The sequence below is a fragment of the Prionailurus bengalensis genome, chromosome C2, assembly GCF_016509475.1.
Source record: "Prionailurus bengalensis isolate Pbe53 chromosome C2, Fcat_Pben_1.1_paternal_pri, whole genome shotgun sequence".
Lineage (NCBI taxonomy): Eukaryota > Metazoa > Chordata > Mammalia > Carnivora > Felidae > Prionailurus > Prionailurus bengalensis.
In genome coordinates, this window is record NC_057350.1 from 6,834,454 (window position 1) to 6,841,542 (window position 7,089).

General features: G+C 47.5%; 1 long non-coding RNA gene across 1 annotated transcript; it reads left to right on the top strand.

The window, feature by feature from the left end:
- The first annotated feature begins 20 nt into the window (after positions 1 to 20).
- On the top strand, positions 21 to 6,108 carry LOC122491166. Its single transcript, XR_006299291.1, has 2 exons — positions 21 to 4,960; positions 5,994 to 6,108. It is a non-coding gene; the product is annotated as an uncharacterized LOC122491166 (long non-coding RNA).
- Positions 6,109 to 7,089: the final 981 nt, after the last annotated feature.

Here is a 7,089-nt window from a genome sequence, read left to right on the forward strand (position 1 = left end):
GTGGGGTGAGAACAGAGGAGGGTGGGGGAGGGAGGGGAGCGGAGGAGTGGGAGGGAAGAGGGGAGGGGTGAGGACTCGAGGGGAGGGGAGCGGGGGCGGAGCTGGCTCCTTCCGGCTGGGACCTCGCTCCGCGCCCGCTGTCACCCGGCTGCGTCCCTCGCCTGCGGTTCTGGGACCGCGGTGGGCCGGGGACTCGAGCCCGGGGAGGTCAGGGGGAGGGCCTCGCCTTGGAGGATCCGGTTTCCTCCCCTCGTCCCGAGGCCTCCACACCAAGCGCGCCTCTGGAAGTGGGCAGGAGCGGGGTGGTGGCACCGAGGGGCTGCGACACTTGGGTAGTGAGGGACTCGCTCAGGCCCCATTCCTGGGTCTCCTCCCGGCCTCGGAAGTTCTCATCATTCTGTCACGAAGAGTCTCTAAAAATGCGCCTGAGATGCTACACGTCCGAACTGGGCCCCTGGCTGGGTCGCCGAGTCTGCCCTGCTCCGGGGAGCCCCCAGCCTCCGGCATCGTGTGAGGGGCGCCCCCTAGAGTTGAGCGGTGCCTGGATGGTAACCAGCCTTGGCTGAGTGGCTCCGGGTGAGTGCTCACCATCCTCCGAAGCACCGTTGTCCCCACTTGACAGTGTGAGGCAATTGAACCTTGGGGAAATAACTTGCGGGGCCATAAAACATATGAATGGGAAATTCACGTTGAAACTCAAGTTTATCTGACTCCCAATCCCGGTCACAACCGTCCCCCCTACTGCCGGTTTCCGTTGCTAACGAAATACTTGAGTCCATGCCTAGAAATACGCGCATTTCCTACTCGGGCTCTCAATATTTTGGAGGAAAATTTAGACTCCTGAAGGTGGTATAAAATAAAACAGCCCAGCGTAGGGAAGGAAGGCCAAGGGACTGAAAGTTGGCGCATCTCGGGGACTGCAGTGCTGTGAAGAGACAGGAACCGTCTCACTGTTACCAAGGTTCCCGGTTTCCATGGCAACCCCAAATCTGGAGTTACCCGGATAATTGAGATACTATTGCACTTTAATGTTGCCACCGGCACCTGAGGCTCTTCCGGCATCACCCCTGCATGGGTCAGAGGCAGAGTCTACACCTCTGAAACACCCCCACCCCCACCCCCCCATGCAGAGGGTGTTGATATTTCCAGGAGACTGATTGGATTCTGATGGCTTCTCAGTTTATATTCAATCCTGGATCAGAAATCACAGATAGGTCAAGAAGGAGTTTCATAAATGGAATGCAGATCCATAGTAAGTTACCATGGAGATGTGAACAGTATGCTACTTTTTTTTTTTTTTTAACTGTAGCAGAAACTACTGACTCATGGGTGCTGCAGTTTCAGCGAATAGAGGGACTTTTCCCCCACGCTACTCATCCAGCCCTTGATGGAGCCTGAGAAGTATGATGCCTACAGCTGTTCCATTAAGTTCAGTCGCCCAAAGTGGGGCTCCCGTGACCACGGGTGTTGGGTCCAAGCTCAGAGGCTCCCCGAGTCATCGATGTCCACTGATGCTTTGGGAAGCCATCTTCCCTCCTGCAGGGGCGGATCCAGGCTGGGGGCCTGGAGGGGACCTTTGGTCATGCTGGGCTGTTGGACAACCTATCTGAGCAGAAAGATGTCAGAAGAGGGGCATGGGAGATAATCCGTTCCTGACAACTATTTTCTTCTGCTCTGACTTGGGAAGGAGGTTCTCGCCTCTACAGAAGAAAAGGTGATTATAGAACCTACGTCGTCAGGCTGTGATGACCAGTCTACACAGAACCAAACGGGTAAAGAACTTATCAGGGCCTTGAGCAACATGGTAGAGAGAATCTCAAAATGATATAGCGATTAAGTGTCTTTTTCCAAGCTCTTCTCTTTTCATTTTATGAAAAACCCTTTAAAAAAATGCCATATATGGGGGGGGGGGGAGAAGGAAATTATCCCTACCCTCTCAAATATACTGTGTAAAACCCTATTGAAAATAATCTGGCCAGAGGCATAAATGGCAGAGCTGAAAGAGGTGTGGGAAGCCGGGGGAGAGAAAGTGAGGTCACATGCCAGCCCCAAATCTGGACTCTAATCAAGCCCCTGTCACCCCCTGCTTTCCCTTCCAGGGAGCCCTGGGCCCATCCAAACAGCCCCCTTGCCCTGGGTCCTGGGCCATGGCTGATCCCCCTGTCCGCTTGGACAGTCATGTGCAAAGAATAAAATGGCTTGATCCTAGCTCTGGGGCGATAGCAGGGTTCCTAACATTTTTTAACCTTCCTGTTACTAGTCGGTTTCCTAGTTACTCAGCAGAACGAAAACCTGGCTGACTGAATGAAGCCTGTGATTATTCACTATTATGGCTTGATTCACAGGGAACACTGAGCTTTACAGTAAATTAAACCTAATAAAAGGACAGCCCTTGTGCTTCAAGATCAAAAGTCGAACGTGTTAGAAGGAAATTAAAAGTCAGAAGGCACGCGGGGTGAAATGATCAGATGCACTATGTCAAACTGAGTTTAAAAGCTATCTTGACTCTTTGCTCTCCAGAAAGAGGGACACTCATAGAAGAGAAGAGGAAAGGAATATTACAGGAGAACATGTGTGTTTAAATACCAAATGTCTAGAGACTGAAATGCAGTCAGGAGTTTTTTTAGAATCCAGACATAATTATTAAAAGTGATTAGCTTCCCAAGTCATTCTGTAAAAAACAAAAACAAAAACAAAAACCAAAAAACCCTGAAAAACAACCAAACATGTTTCCTTACAAACATGTCTGTATTTACCCTGAAATCCAAATCAATAGTCAACATACAGTACGTGTGGTTTCTAGTTGTAATCACAAAAGACATCATTTGGTCGGAAGTGTCTCATTTACCCAGTCAGCAAACACAGTGTCAGCTGCTGAGAAGACAGAGACCAGTGAAGCCTAGTCCCTGCCCTTAAAGACATAAAAATGAGTCCACAGCACTGTAAAAATCACACAGAAACAGGAAACTTTGGAGATCCTGGGGGCAGGGGCAGGATGGGGGAGGGGAAACGCACTTACAGACGGGCATCGCAGAACTCACGCGTATTCTGGCATTTGAATTTCCTCTGTTGACTATTTATTTACCTTGCAGTCACGGAGTGGGTGGGGTCTGGCAGCAGCAGGGACCCCACGGATGTACGTTGGGGTCAAGGAAAGGACAAAGTGAAGGTTTATAACCCGCACCTCTCCCCACCTCCGTGTGCTCAGACACCACATTCGCGATCCAAGCAGCTCTCTGTTGTTGCCCATTTGCAGGCTGGCATCAGTTACCAGGAAGCTGGGGCGACTTGGGGTCGTGGAGCAGCCTCCCAGCCTCCTGACAGGGTGGTCCCAAGCTATGTAAGAGCAGGCCGTATCTATACTCTTGGGGAAGAGTGTCTAGAACACTCATTTATTGGTTGGGTTCCCCGTGGGTACAAAGGCATTAAAAACTAGATACAGCCTGTGATCTGAACCTCCGAAGGGTAACTTGTAGGGTAAGACTCCCTGGGTCAAAACCCAGTTCAGTCTTTTTCACTAGGCATCCACTGTGGCCCTCGGAAGGTATTACTTTACCTCTCTGAGCCTCGGTTTCCTTCTCAGTCAAGTTTGCATAATAGCGATGCTGACATTTCTCCAAAGGCTGCCTTGGGATGAAATGAGTTAGTGTTTCTTATGCACGGCCACACAGTGCCAAGTCCAAGCCCAAGTGTGTGATAAACCAGCAGCAGATCCTCCGACCATCCCTTCCAGCGCCTTCCGATGGCCGCTTTGCTCTACACTCTGAGCAGGACTTTGGTTCACAACAAGGAATAAAGTCAAGACCAATGCCATCAATAGGAGCCTACGGTTTCCTTCACCATAATTCGCTTGCCTTCGGTGGTGGAATGAAAACACAGAATTTTAAAACTGGAAAAAACTTCAGAGATCTGATAAGTGAGATCAGCTCCTGTTTTTATAAGGAAACTGAGGCCCGAGGAGGATCAATCCCTTACCTGCGGTCATGCGGCTATTTCCTGGCAGGGCTGGGGCTGGGGGTTATTTCCAGGCCGACTGGCCCTTGCCGGCATTTTCCCTTATAAGGTATTACTCTCGGAGTATATAAAACACCTTCAAAATCCGCCGTGGTGTTAAACTGCATGATGCCATGCTTTAGGCAAGTCTGAACAACAAAAATAGCAAAAGACCCTTTGTATGCTGTAAAATCGATAATCCTTAAATAAATGTGTCTGCAGTGTGAGTCAGACCGGTACAGATATATGATTTTGGAGTTGCGTGTGCTTTTTTTTTCTGAATCACAGAATGATTCCCACAGTATGCACTCAACTGGATAATGCTCAGCTCATCAGCCTGACTGTCTGCCTTGCAAACCCAACACTGAGCCACACTAGGCCTCGCACAAGCGAAGAGTTAGTCACTGCTGTGGCGGTCAGCCTAGCAAGTGATTAAGTAAAGGTTAATTCACCTGCCGCTTTGGTGGCAACTGAAACCTGGATTAATGTTTTAAAGCTAAATAATGCAACACACTCAAGCAGGCATGTGAATCAATCGTGAAGATGTTGGGATATTCGGGGGGTGTCCATTCTTTTGAAGAATGGTTTTCCAATTGCTGCAAGGTTTCCCCGACTCCTTTGCACTTAGGAATTTTGGTCTCTTTGTCTATTTCAGACCCACTGAGCTATTAGCACCTCTTGTTTTGTAGCTGTTATGTAAATCACACCTCCTCATGTACTTTGCTCCCAGCTAATGCTTTCTTTTACCTCTTAAATGCCAAAAATTTCACCACTGCACTTGAACATGCCTTTTGGGTCGGGTGGAGGACAAGGAGGAAAGCGATCCTCCACACTTAGCTGTCAAGGGAGAGAAACATCAGCACCCATCTTTTGGAAGAGTGTCACAGAATGCTGTTGGAGTCCCCTGTTTTGGCGAAGAAATACCCCTTCATCAAAATGAAGCAGAGCTGACAGGCAGGTTCATGCAGTAAGAACACCCCCCGCCCCCACGGCTGGAAAAAAGGACAGGGTTCCACTTGGCATCTTGAAATTCTTCGTAACTGTCTGAAACAAGAGGTCCGTTTTCATTTTGCAATGAGCCCTCCAAATGATATAGTTGGTCCCGGGGGGGACGTCTGACCCAGGGCTTTCTCCACCTTCAGGGCCCCATTAGCCACGTCACAGGCAGAGACTGGGTCATCTCGGTCGATCTCTTCAAACTATCCTTTCCTGTGTGACAACAGAGGTTCAAAATGCACTTTTAATAGGCTCTCCTGGGGGTGCCTGGGAGGTTCAGTTGGTTGAGCGTCTGACTCTTGATTCTGGCTCAGGTTATGATGCCGGGGTCTTGGGATTGAGCCCCGCGTTGGGCACTGAGCACTGAGAGTGGAGCCTGCTTGAGATTCTTTCTCTCCCCTGCTCATGCTCTCTCTCTATAAAAAATAATAATAATAATAATAAAAATTTTTTTAAAAAGTCTCTCTCCTGGCTGGGCATAAATACTTCCATCAGGGATTATGAACATTTTTTAGAAGTCACGAAAAAACATTGTGTTTGTGTGTGTGTGTAGGTACGTATATGTGCGCACACACACACACACACATACACACACACACTCTATTGAGATCTGATTCACATACCATAAAACCGACCCACTTAAAGTACACAATTCAATCGTTTTTATTTTAGACTTTTCATGGAGCTGTACAACTGCTATGCAGTCCATTTTAGAACGTCTCGTCACCTTAAAAAGAAAACCTGTTTCCGTTAGCTATCACCCTATTGTCCCTAAGTCCCAGATAACCACCAATCTGATTTTGTCTCTAGAATTGCCTCTTGTGGACTCTCTGCATGAATGAGATTGTACAGTATGTGGTGTTTTGTGATGGGTTTCTGTCACTCAGCATCATGTCCTCAAGGGACATCCATGTTATAGCATGTGTCAGTATTCCGTTCCTTTCATGATGTAAATATATATATATATATATATGATATACACTTCTCCTATAGCCAGTGTCCAGTCTCCATTTGCAGGTACCTGGGGAACTGTTGGGCTGCACAATGAAACTTACCGCATCTTTGGACCTCAAGCTGTATTACAAAGCTGTAATCATCAAGACAGTATGGTACTGGCCCCAAAACGGACACTCGGATCAATGGAACAGAATTGAGAACCCAGAAATAGACCCAGAAATGAAACGTATGGCCAACTAATCTTTGACAAAGCAGGAAAGAATATCCAATGGAATAAGACAGTCTCTTCAGCAAGTGTTGCTGGGAAAGCTGGACAACAACATGCAGAAAAATGAACCTGGACCACTTTCTTACACCAGACACAAAAATAAACTCAAAATGGATGAAAGACCTAAACGTAAGTCAGGAAGCCATCAAAATCCTCGAGGAGAAAGCAGGCAAAAACCTCTTTGACCTTGGCTGCAGCAACTTCTTACTCAACACATCTCCAGAGGCAAGGGAAACAAAAGCAAACATGAACTACTGGGATCTCATCAAAATAAAAAGCTTCTGCAGAGTGAAGGAAACAATCAGCAAAACTAAAAGGCAACTGAAGGAGTGGAAGAAGATATTTGCAAACGACATATCAGATAAAGGGTTAGTATCCAAAATCTATAAAGAACTTATCAAACTCAACACCCAGAAAACAAATAATCCAGTGAAGAAATGGGCGAAAGACGTGAATAGACACTTCTCCAAAGAAGATATCCAGATGGCCAATCGACACATGAAACAATGCTCAACGTGAGTCATCATCAGGGAAATACAGATCAAAACCACAACGAGATACCACCTCACACCTGTCAGAATGGCTGACATTAACAACTCAGGCAACAACAGATGTTGGCGAGGATGCGGAGAAAGAGGATCCCTTTTGCCTTGTTGGTGGGAAAGCAAGCTGGTGCAGCCACTCTGGAAAACAGTATGGAGGTTCCTCAAAAAATTAAAAATAGAACTACCCTACGACCCAGCAATTGCACTACTAGGTATTTATCCAAGGAACATGGGTCTGCTGTTGCAAAGGGACACATGCACCCCAATGTTTATATGTTTATAGCAGCACTATCAACAATAGCCAAAGTATGGAAAGAGCCCAAATGTCCA